At 38.9% G+C, this 13,155-nt stretch overlaps 1 long non-coding RNA gene across 6 annotated transcripts in view; it reads right to left on the bottom strand.

Annotated features, from left to right (window-relative positions):
- The window catches only part of LOC145478327 (uncharacterized), a 31,888-nt gene that overhangs the window by 7,063 nt on the left and 11,670 nt on the right, over nt 1–13,155 (bottom strand). The window contains exons 2-8 of one of the 6 annotated variants that reach the window (XR_014048236.1): nt 11,957–13,024; nt 11,343–11,551; nt 10,639–10,915; nt 3,780–3,842; nt 2,825–3,012; nt 2,285–2,396; nt 503–582 (exon numbers count right to left, since the gene is read on the bottom strand). This is a non-coding gene — a long non-coding RNA (uncharacterized LOC145478327). The remainder of the gene's footprint in view (nt 1–502; nt 583–2,284; nt 2,397–2,824; nt 3,013–3,779; nt 3,843–10,638; nt 10,916–11,342; nt 11,552–11,956; nt 13,025–13,155) is intronic. The other 5 variants (XR_014048235.1, XR_014048234.1, XR_014048233.1 and 2 more) reach the window with 5 other exon arrangements.

Here is a 13,155-nt window from a genome sequence, read left to right as displayed (position 1 = left end):
CCAAAATATACAGAGCCTGCAACCTCTCAAGAATCTTGCAAGAGAAACACAAATCCTCCAACTGGACCACAGCATACACAGACACTTTCATCATAAGTGTCATGATTCATCATGTTCTTTGGCATGAACAAAATGTGTTATTCCACTCAGGATCAGTATTATCAAAGAACAGCTCTGGATTTCAGTCATCCTTGCCCAGCATCAGTACTGTAGAATCTGGATCTGATCAATATCTCATTGTTTCCTACTCAAGGATGAACTTCTCAGCAAACTTCTCAAGGTACGCAACTGCAAGTCTTGGATATCATTCAGGACTGAAAACAAAATTGCTTCCAAGTCTGTTCCCTAAGAAACAAATTTACTCCATCTGCACTAACTGGAGCCAAGAATATGTGAATTATACGTTTTTTCACTCATTCATCTGGTGACCTGTGAACGTCTACTAGTGCTATATAGCCCTTACATTTCAAACTCTATTTCTAGTCTTTGACTTGCCACTCACTTCTTGTTGCTGCCCTTTGAGACATTCCCGATTTATGGGGTGAGGTTTTCAACCTCATATTGAAGTCTAACCTGGAAGTCCTGTAAGAGAAAGACATTACAAACCTAATTAAAGGACTATCTTGCAGCAAGGGTGGATCAATTTCCAAACTGTGGAATTCTTGCTGGATCTTCATACCTTCAACTAAACTCACGACATCACTATACATGTGGAGCAGCTTCAAAAGGGATGAACAAGACTGGAATATGGTTGAGAGAAACCACTCAATAAGAGTCATCCGTGATCTTAGTGTCATTTGTACCTCTTGGTTGCTCTACTTGTATGCTTGTCATGTCATACATTCAGAAGCATTTCTCTGGCAATGCTTATGTTGAGACAGAGCTATCCTTTGGGTTGAAGGACCAAGAAATGATATTTAAGGTAAGTTGTTTCTACAACCTGGCAAGAGGTACGTGGATTAAGTTGTTTTAACTATAATAATTAATGATAGCATTTTGGTTCGGGTTTCGCTTACAGTTCGGCTCTTGGTTTCGGAACATTATCCGGCTACGAACACATTAAGGCTTGGTAGCGAGATGACTTGTTACCAAGCCAAAGCTCGCAGACCAATGAGAATCATCCAGGGGCCCTGGGTGTTCCAAATGAAGTGTCAACTGACACTGGGACACTCTTGGCTTTCTCTGGATGCTAAATTATTCAGCTTTAGGAGCGCACCCCCTCATGCTTTAACTTAGGTCCTGTGGATTTTTTTGCATTGTAAAAAGTAATATTGTTATTGTAAAAAGCATAGTAATCGTAGCTGGTGGTTGCTGCTCATTTTCGGGAGCAAACAGAAAGGAGGAGACAGCAAGAAATCATGAAGAGATTAAATATTATTGTAACTAACTTTTATGTTAATTTACATTTGCCAGAAACTCATAAGGAGTTGTTGAGCCCCTTTATGAGTTTCTGATATTACTTATTAATACAATAAAACTAAAAACATGGTGTCAGTCTGTTTTTTTCTAATACATTAGCTACTTAATGTAAGGTACTAAAGTATTGTTATCTAGGTGGAATCAGCCCACTTTCGGGGGCAAACACATTGACTCAAATTACCAAACTCAAACAGTGTCCATTTTCGGGGGCGTCCAAATTACCAAAATCAAGAAGCGTCCATTTTCGGGGGCGTCAAAAAGTGATCAAAAGTGAAATTTATTGAATGTTCATTGAGGACATTTGGGACCATCATTCCTCATCATAAAGGTAAGTCACACATGATTATCAGTTTCAGCTATTAACTTGTAAAATGTGCTTTAGTTCCCTGGTAGAGTGCTGATTAAATCCTCTCCTAAAAACCACCTCAAACGTGGACAATCATCCATGACCTTGCAGACAAGTTCATTCTACTACTACCAGAACAACAGAAAAGAAATGGATGCATGGATCAGAGGTAATCTTATTGATCATTGGTAACAACAAAGGCAGTCTTGTGAAGTTTAACAACAAAGGTCTGATGAGAAATGGCACGAGTTTTGGAGACATTGCCTTGAATTATCTCCAAATTCTCAGAGCATACATCAGAAAAGAAAACAGTGTTAAGGTTGCCATTGTCTTGATGTACTGCAAAATTCTCAGAACATGTACTGCTCACACTGTACCAAATATATGGTTCAAAAAGAAATGATGTCTTTACACAAATCTCAAATGTATCTTAGCATGACCATCCTTGCAGAGATTGTGATTGTGAAATTAACCACTTGTCTCAAATTTAATGCACTTTTACTTTTAATCATTACTAACCTCTATCTTGAGCAGATCTGTGTTTGAGCAAATTAGCAGGATGCTCCATGAAAGCTTGAGAGTGTAACACTGTCCCTGATAAACATCCAGTGAGAAAGAACGTTGGATCAACCTATCAGAAAATTGCACCAGTTTGAGATGGAGATAATATTAAGAAGCTAGTGCTTTGGGACTGCACATGATTTCGATCAGAGGTAAGGTAGTTTTGATATTTCTGCCACAATGAATCAGACAATACTGCTTTAGCTGCACATAACTAGTACAACGTAGTTGACACATGGGACGCATGACTGCAGGGGACATTGTCTTGATATAGCTCCAAGTTCTTGCAGCCTGCATAACTTATACACTATTGGTATGAATAGGGAAAGACTATTGTTATTGCCAGAGAAATTATATTGAATTTACTAGCCAAATTCTGATCACTCAAGCCAATTACACAGAAGGATGACGTTAAGGGTATTGTATATTGTCTTAACCATCCACAATCAAATGTTCAGTACTTATATCATTCAAAGTGGAAGATTATATAAGGCTCACTTTTCTTCTTATCATTTTTCAGTTCATTTCCTGAGCATCAGTTGTGCTCCAATCAATCCTCTTCACCAAGCAACCATCCCAAGACCTTCTGAACAGCATGGTACAGTTCAGTCCTCCCAAACCAAAGATCGACTCATGGTCTAAGCTTATTCAGCTTCAACCCAGATCAGCTGACTTCATCCAAGACTCTGACGAGACATGATGATGGTGGTCAGTAATTACACTGTGGGCTGGGAGGGGAGGGTAAATATAAAGCTCTGGATGAACCTTACGAAGCATACAAGCACACACTCTTTGGCCAGAAGTCCCTGGACTTCTGATTTGGCTTAACTTAATGTAGATAATTTAGTTAGTTTACTGATGCGTCCCTGGGATTGGTATGGTTCCTCCCTTTTGCCTCGTATTAAATTTGGGTTAAGTTGCAGGTTATTCGGCCTCATTCTGGTTGGATTTTCACTTCACTCTGGCTTTTTTCGACTACATGCTGGCTCTGATGTTCAATCTCGCTCCGGCTTCATTTCGACTTCAAGTTGGAGACATTATATGTCATTGTTTGTACTGTGGTTTGACTCCCGCTTAGTTGCGCCTAGTTCAATTCATCTATTACATTTCACTTGACAGTCAGCACTCTGATAAGTGAAATTCATCCAGTAAGGTTCAACCAGATATAGCATTACAGTTTATAACTTAGTACCCTAGTATCAATCAGTTGTTAGGACTCTAAGTACTTACCCTAATGCCTTTTATTGTTGTGAGGTTTACAATGTTTTTAAAAAGCTTGCAAAGGGGGCTGGTTCAAATTTCAAGGAAACATTTTTTCCATTGTAGATGATGTCTACAAGGACAAATTTCATTTTTTTCTGACAGCTCTGGATAAGGGAAAATAAAACTTCCTTAAAACCTGCAAAAAATTAAAAGGCACTAGGGGAATGGGATTATGGGACAATGCACACACCTCAGTTCAGATAAGGTATCTAAGTAGACCACAAGACCAACCAGTGAAGATGATCCAACCAACCTGAGGAGGAGGAAAGTTAGTCAGGTAGTCAGTAAAGACAGCCTTTGAGTGACAGGCAGTGGGGGGGATTTTCTCACTATGGCCATGTTGATATTTAGACATGTACATCTGTCTCCTTGTCAATGCTGCCTTGTGGGAGGACTCTCCTCAAAGGAGTCCTACAATGCATGTGGTAGGCCTTCATAGCTTAGACTGTCTGCAAATTGTAGGCATAGGTAGACTTCTCATCAGCAACAACAATGTAGACTGGAAAAGTGAACACAGAAGACCGATATGCATTGGAACCAACCAAGACTCTCACAAGATCATTATGATTAGATAGCAAGTGTAGTTAAAGTAAGTAGATAGGAAGCTGCCAATGCAGTGATGAAAGAAGACCAGGACCAAGACAAGTAGATGAACTCCAAACAATGGGTTGCTTCCATTATGATGTCATTTGACTACAACAATCACATTTCACTGTACTTGGCCTTGAATAACAAGTACTTGCTTTGTTTACCACAAGGGAAAGACAAAAATTGGATTCTATTTTTATGACATCATAATGAAAATCACCTATTGATAAAGTAAGAAAGAAAAGAGCACTAGTAGGTTATTGTAGGTAAATAGGTAATGTAAAGTGTTAAACAGGACCTGACTGGAAGGAGATGTCAGCATGTCTGCACAAGACTGACAGAGGACAGGAATGGATCCATGGCAAAATATCATTCTGGCCTTGTATGCCTAGGATATCAATGTTTCAACCAGCAAAGCCATTGAAGCTTCAAGGTGTGCTTGACATTGTCTATTTGCTCCATGATGGAGCATGGGCAATTCCTGACAACACATACAACAAAAGCAAACAAGACATGCAAAATGCTTCAATGAAGTAAACATGGAGGTTATACACTCGTGTGTCATCCATGACATCATTGTCTTCATCATCCTTTGCCACCGAGTGGATCACAGGGAAACAGCAAGGTTTCTCCATTTCTGTCAGTCCAATAGCTAACATAAGATGTAAGGCGTAGACAAGCCAGGTAGATTGAGTGTTAACTGTAGCAAATTCAACAGGAAGCAAACATCATGGCTTTGGATGAAGATAGTGGCAAAGTACAACAATGAATGGCCTTGTGTACCTGGGGTGCAGAATGATGATTTCAACGAGAGCTGCCATTGAAGCTTTGTCACCATCTAATGACATTGCTGTCACAATCAATCCTTTGGATGCCAAGAGTTGCACAGAAAAACAAAAGGATCTGTCTCTATTCTTGGTCCTTTGCAAGTCACAAGGCTTAGAGCTTCTCTTCTTCCTGTTCTTCAACCAGGTGGACCTGGAATGTCCTTTTTCAATTTACTCTATGGTATCCATCTGAGAACAACTTGGTAGTTGTTATTTACTTCCTCATGGAGCATGTCCAATCCAGTGTCACATTAGTTTTGGATGGATAACAGTCACCTCTAATCCAGCTTTGCCTTTTTAGAAAACTCAATACTGTATGTTTACTTGCTTGAGCAAACAAATACACCATTTTCTAATGCGAGCTGTATTGAAGCTTTGTGCCTCTTGAAATAATGTACTGTCATTCTAAACAATCAATATTCTGAGTCTGGAGAGTGCAAAAGATTCTCATATATCTCTCTGTTTCTCCTATTGCTTCTACCCTTTCCAGAGAGTTAAGAATTTTAACTGATCAACTTAAACTTGTACAGGTTTCTGTGCCATGATTTCTTCCTCAATCAACGTAATCTTTCAGCAACAGTTCATTAATTGCCATGGATGGACATCTCACAATGATTTTACATAAGAGTGCCTTTCAAGGATAACAAAGTGGTGCCCTGCCAGTTGTTGCTGTCAGCCTGTGTAGCTTTCTTGAAAATTACTAAGACAACACCTCCGCTCCAGTTACTTGGTTATCCCTTCATGACCCAAGCCTCCAGTTAAAAGTGAGAGTAGTGTTATCTCTATAGTCAGCTCAGTGGGTCAGAGTTAAAATGTTTGGCACTAAGCTCATCTCATCTAGCAAGGTGCTTTATCCTTATTAAAAACCATTAATGAGCCTTTTCTCATAGAAAAAGGTGATCTTCAGCATCACAGACAATACATTAGCTGCCTCATCTGGACCGGCAGGTTAAGGACCTTCCTAAAATGTTCCGTCCATCACTCTTGACCTGCTCCTTCCCATTTTAACAGACCTAATGCTTATCAATAATGGGTGTCTGTACAATCTGTTGATGTCACAAATTTGTGGTCCCGCAGACTGTGCCTTGATTCTTTAAGACAACTGGAAGTACTTGGCTGCTTCATCAGAGGATTACAGAGCACAGACGATTTGAATCATCCTGCATGGCTGACATTACACAGTGGCGTGCACCACCTTTGGTTTGTTTTACTTCACTTACAGTGTACATCTCAGGATAGACACTTCACAATGACTTTGCAGAAGATTTTGCTTTGTAAGGATAGCAAAGTGATACAGTGATACACTGTCTGTCGTTGCCTCTCACTTGCATTTTTCTTGAAACTTGGTGTGAGAATGGCCTTGCTCCGGTCACTTGATATTGTTCCTACACACCTCACTTAATTAAATTCCCTGCACCCATCACACTACATCATCCAAGTTGAAATGGTCCAGACATTCAATCTACATCGTAACACCATTTATGTATTTCAAGATTTCCCTTTCTTTGAGTGTAAAGTCGATATCAATGACTTCCATTGTTCTGCCCAACACCCTTCCTGTTCCCTCTCAGTTGTGAGTAACAAACCTTGCTTATTGCTAACAGGTGTCTTTTCATTCTGCTGACACCCACAAATTTACAGCCCCTACCTCTGACACAAGACTCTCAACAACTCTTGTCTGATCTTAATGATCTGTTACTTAGACATCGAAAACAATTATCTCATAAAATGAAGCTCCTTTAGCCACAATTAGAATAAAGGGAAAATCCCCAATCAGTGGAGCAGGGACAACTAGGAGATCATCAAAGACAAGAAGAAAGTAAAGAGAAAGCTGGTGAGGAACTGAAACAAGTCCAGCAGTTCTGTGTAGAATCAGTGCCACAGACGATCATCCAAGAGAGTACAACATTAATTTTCTGTCTTGACTGTCTTGTACTATCCAGAGTAGACCCATGATTTAACAAAGGCAGTTACCTGATGGTCATGTACTTCCTACACAGGCCCCTCTTTTCAAACACAAGCTCTTTTATCCCATTAATGGGAAGATGATCAATGTGGGAGTAGTCCCACCTGTTCAAAGGGGTCCTGGAAATACTGGATAAGTCCCTATGCTAAAACAAGATACCTCTGGTTATTGAGGACACAAAGATCAAAAACCTTTCAGCAGATTGACTGTTTATTTTATGGTAACCTTATCCATAATCAAAAGATAAATGTGTTACAATGCTTCTCCACAGCAGCCTTGTTGAGGGCTTCTCAAACAGGCTGGGTTTAGCATTAATCTTTTCCTTCTAAGAAGTTTCTCAGTCAACTTGCTTATCAAAAAGGTGCTTTTCATTTTCTACCTATGTCCAGAGATCGTCTTGGGCTGTGGACTTAAAAGTTCCTTTACAACACCTTTGTTCAATCCTGATTGATAGACCTACTACACTTGATTCAAGAAGAAACCCAAGAAAATCCACAGGAACCTCTGGTATAATACGAGCGAGGAGCAAGAAACATGTCCTGTAATTCAAAAAATTAGCCAAATACAATATGCACAACAGCCTTCAGCTTACACGCAGATAAACATCTGTCCTATTAATACCCTACAGTATGTGCAGCTTTAGTGATGGTGATCACTACCAACATGCCAAGGAGGAAATTATGCCTCTATAGAAACAAAACACCACTGATGAATGACCAGAAAGGTTCTTTGTACTACAAAAGTTTATAGTCAACACCATAATTGTTTACACTACTTAAAACCATGCCTTTCCACAACTCTCTTGTCATCCATGTTGTCTGATACTACCAAATGTCCCACACAGCCACCAAGGGTGTACTTTACCAAGAAACCAATTTTCAGCTAATTGAAAGCAATGGAGCACTGGAACACTGGAAAGCTGGAATATTGAAGAATAACACACATACTACCTACTTCTCACTAAGCTGATTCCTAACTAAACAAGCACTGCTTTCTAAAGCTGTCAACCAATCAAGCCCATCTTCTAATGCCAATAATACTGGAAGAGAAATGTTTCATCCCAGATCTTTACTACCAAAATATACAGAGCCTGCAACCTCTCAAGAATCTTGCAAGAGAAACACAAATCCTCCAACTGGACAACAGCATACACAGACAGTTTTGTTGTAAGTGTCATGATTCATCATGTCCTTTGGCATGAACAAAATGTGTCATTCCACTCAGGATCAGCATGATCAGAGAACAGCTCTGGATTCATCCTTGCCCAGCATCAGCAGAATCTGGATTTGATCAATATCTCACTGTTTCCTATTCAAGGATGAACTTCTCAGCAAACTTCTCAAGGTAAGCAACTGCAAGTTCTTTAGAATCTTGGATATCACTCAGGTCTAAAAGCAAACTTGCTTCCACGTCTGTTTCCTAAGAAACAAATTCACTCCATCTGCACTGACTGAAGCCAAGAGTGATTATGTGAATTATACGTTTTTTCACTCATCTACCTGGTCACCTGTGAACGTCTACTAGTGCTATACAGCCCTTACATTTCAAACTCCATTCCTAGTCTTTGACTTCCTGCTTAATTGAATCTTGTTGCTGCCCTTTGAGATATTTCCTATTTATGGGGTGAGGTTGTCAACCTCATACTGAACTCTAACCTGGAAGTCTTGTGAGAGAAAGACTTCATTACAAACATAATTGAAGGACTATTTTGCAGCAAGGGTGGATGAATTTCCAAAGCATGGAATTCTCACTGGATCATTGTACCTTCAAGTAATCTCATGACATCACTATACATGTCAATTAGCTTCAAAAGGGATCAACAAGACTGGAATATGGCCAAGAGAAACCACTCAATAAGAGTCATCCGTGATCTTAGTGTCAGTTGTACCTCTTGGCTGCTCCACTTGTATGCTTGTCATGTCATTCAGAAGCATTTCTCTGGCGATGCTTATGTTGAGACAGAGCTATCCTTTGGGTTGAAGGACCAAGAGATGATATTTAAGGTAGGTTATTTCTACAACCTGGCAAGAGGTACGTGGATTAAATTGTTTTAATTATAATAATTAATGATAGCCTTTTGGTTCGGCTTTCGCTTACAGTTTGGCTTTTGGTTTCCAAACATTATCCGGCTACAAGCACATTAAGGCTTGGTATTGACATTGATTCATTACCAAACCAAAGATTACAGACCAATGAGAATCATCCAGGAGCCCTGGGTGTTCCAAAAGAAGTGTCAACTGACACTGGGACACTCTTGGCTTTCTCTGGATGCCAAATTATTCAGCTTAACAAGCACACCCCCTCATGCTTTAATTTAGGTCCTGTGGATTTTTTTGCATTGTAAAAAGCAATATTGTTATTGTAAAAAGCATAGTAATCATAGCATGTGGTCACTGCTCATTTTCGGGAGCGAGTAGAATGGAGAAGACAGCAAGAAACCATGAAGACATTAAATATTATTGTAACTAACTTTTCTATTAATATGCATTGCCTGAAACTTAAAAGGGGTATTGAGCCCCTTATGAGTTTCTGATATTACTTATCAATACAATAAAACTAGAAAAAATGGTGTCAGTGTGCTTTTTTGTAATACATTATGAGTCACTTAACTTGAGATTAAATAACTATTACTGTCTAGGTCAAATTAGCCCACTTTCGGGGGCAATCACATAACTCAAAACGTCCATTTTCGGAGGCGTGAAAATCATTACAAAAGTAAAAGATATTGCTCATTTCATTATGACATTTTGGATCATCTTTTGTTATCATGAAGGTAAGTGATGTATATGTATGTTTTTCAGTTCCAGCTATTAACTTGTAAAATGTGCTTTAGTTCCCTAGTAGATTGCCGGTGAAATCATATTGTGACAACAGCCTCATAAATGGAGAATCACCCATGGACTTGCACACAGCTTTATTCTGCTACTGCCAGAGTGGAGAAGAAATGTACCAATGGATCAAGGGCTAACTTGCTTCTTTCATTTGCTACAAAAATGCAGTCCTGAGAAGTTGCAATAATGGTATGTGGAGAGGTGGCATGATTCTAGAAGACATGGTCTTGATGTAGACCAAATTCTAAGAACATGCATTAGTAAGAAAGGCAATCAGTACAGAGAAATTATATTCTATTATATCTTGATATACACCCAAATTCTCAGAACATACACTAGCGATGCAGTCAGTATGGAGAATAACATGTGTGAATCAAAGATATATTGTTTTGATGGTACCATCAAATTCTCAAAACAGACATTAGTATAGTAAAACTAGCAGAGATTGTAGGTGTGGAATAATATTAAGACTGATATGTTTTTAATCCTCTGAGAGTTACTAACTTCAACCTTAAGCAGCTTTGTCTCCAAGTTTATTACCAGGATGTGACAGCAACACTGACCTCATGATGTCAACTTTGTGTATTGGTCTAAAACTGTTGTTGACACCAGTCCACTTGGAAACCACAGGGGGTCACCCAAACAGACAGCAGCATCCATGTGAGATAACATTATTGAGAAGTGCTCTGTGATTTACCATCTTTCAACAATGGTAAGGGAGGTTGATGTTTACCTTGATTAAGCTGTACATGGTCAATACAACTTGCTCATTATGATAACCATCAGTACTGAGGATGTTAATCTAACATCAAATTCTTGCAGCCTATTAAAACTTACCAATATTCCACTCTCTTGAGCAATTTTGTGTTTAAGCGAATTGGTAGGATCATCCAGTGACCACCTGAGAAAGCTCTATGTCATCAACGTTCTTTGCTGGTGTCCAAGTATCATGTTGATCCTGGTGTACATGAAATGAGGGCTTTCCATACGCCACAAGAGAAAGAAAACAGAATTGAGATGCCTTTCGCAGTATGTCATCCATAGCTGCTTCACTTCACTTCACTTAGCTTCTTTGTGCCTTGTGGCACATAAGGCCTCCATAGCTGCACCAGCCCTTTATAACAACAGGTAGAGAATTTGAATGCATTGACTTTGACAACTTTCTGAAACTGTATCACTGCTATGTGTAGTGCTACCTGTTATAAAAATAAACATACCTTACTTATTTAATAAGCAAGGATCTGTTTTAGAGGGAATTGTAATGATGAACCACAGAATTCTAAAAAGATGTACTGTATGTAATAGCAAACAACATGGAGAGATATAAGCACCATTCAACTGAGTGAATATTGTCTTGATGTACTGAACAGTCACCAAATTCTCACAGCTTAAACATGCACACATGTACATGTGACCGCTGGGATGGATAATTGATTCTAGGGGACACTGTCTTGATGTAACAGCAAAATATTACTTCTCACTAAAATATGTACATCAGTGCCTGTGGGATTAGCAGTCACTGTGACAATAATTCTTTTCACCTTTTAAACGTTAGGTGATACAATTCCCATTTTGAGCAGTTTTGTGTTGAAGAAGATTGACAGCATGTTCCGCTAAGAATTCATCATCAGTGACAGCTTGAGAAGACTCCATGATGACAGCATGTGTTAGTGATGTCCAACTATCCCTGCTGCTAGTGCACCCAGAAATTCTCTGATTCGCAGATTCTCTGTGTACATGACCTCAGCATCTACCAAGGAAAAAGATAAGTAGTAGCAATCACTAAGAAAAAAGATATTTGCCTTGATATCCCACTGAATTCTCATTAATGAAATTAATTATTAAATAAATTAATTATCATAGCTTCTTCTAGGAGAATTCTGGTGACACAAAATAAAATACAACTTGGTCGTAGTCAGAATAACTGTCTTGATGTACTACCAAATTCTCAAAAGAAATATTGGTATAGAAGGGAGAATTGCCTTGACAAAGTACCAAATTCTCACAGAATAAATATTAAAAAGAATTTATCGATGCAGTTGTTGAAAAGAAGAAAAAACATGATTCTTTTTATCTTAATAAGTTACTGATGAAAAACACCCTTTTATCCTGAGCAGCTTTGTGTTAAAGAGGTCATAGCATCAGAAGGATTCACCTTTGCAATGACATCATGATGTCAACATTCGTAGTTTGTGACCTACCAGTTGTCATTGCTGCAGTGTGTACTTGGGTCCTCCTTTTATATGTAGCATCCACCTGGGAAGAAAATAACATCAAGAAGTGCTTTGTTACAGTGTCTTCATAGCTCCAGCAACCTTTCAGCCAGAGGTAAGGAAATTTCAGACAGATTTTGACTTCTGACAATCTCTATAAATGAGACTGGAACAAGAAGGATTCTATCTGATGGTCTTAATGTACCAACAAATCTTCACAACATTTCATTTTTTTCACAACTGTTAGTAGCAATCAGTACACTCTTCCCAAAGAAACCACTTCTCGCATCTGATGTAGGCCCAATTCTATGAGAAATTGCTTTGATGCAACACCAAATTGTCATAACTTTAATACATTGATAAGTACAGGTAACCATATACATGCAAAAAAAGGAATTAAAAGCTTGCCTCTGCCTAAGAGCCATTGTCTTGATGTATAACCAAATTCTCACAATACAGTACTAACATTAGTATAGTACATTTAGAATTTTAACCTTTCATAAATTACTAATATTTAACACAATTCCACCTTAAGCAGATTTCTGTTTAGCCAATTGACAGGATTCTTAGCAACATTTCGACTTCAGCTACAGCTTGAGAAAACCCATGCAATGAGGTCACCATCTCTTGTTTGTGTCCAGTTTCCTTGCTGCCAAAACAGATGGAAGTGCTGGTGAGTTTCCATGACTGAGGGCAGAATCTAGTACCTGAGAGGATGAAAATGGTGAGACACGATCCCTTAATAGCTGCATCAACAAGAGTTACCAGTACATAAGAGGTACAGGGTTTCAATATATTGATTTCAACTTCTAACACTTGCATGCACTCACTTTACATACTTACATGGTTGATAGAACCTGCATAGAGTTGTATCAGAGTACCATTTGAGAGGATGCTGTCTTTATTTCAATCTCAGCATGCAACATCTGAGGGCCCCATGACATAAAGTGCCATATTGATTCTGTGCCAGATGTGAACCTGGAGATGAAGAATTACCAGAAGCTATCGACCTGACAGAAAAAAAAAACCAAGAAGCACTTGATTGCAGTGTTCATTATAAATCCATTACAAGAGGTTGCTTTCCACAAGAGGTAGGAAATCTTGATTTATCGGCTCTTTAGTCTAGCACTGATGCTATGGT

The sequence above is a fragment of the Orbicella franksi genome, chromosome 2, assembly GCF_964199315.1.
Source record: "Orbicella franksi chromosome 2, jaOrbFran1.1, whole genome shotgun sequence".
Taxonomy (NCBI): Eukaryota; Metazoa; Cnidaria; class Anthozoa; order Scleractinia; family Merulinidae; genus Orbicella; species Orbicella franksi.
The sequence above is the reverse complement of the archived record's forward strand: the minus strand, read 5'-3'. Positions and strand labels throughout refer to the sequence as shown.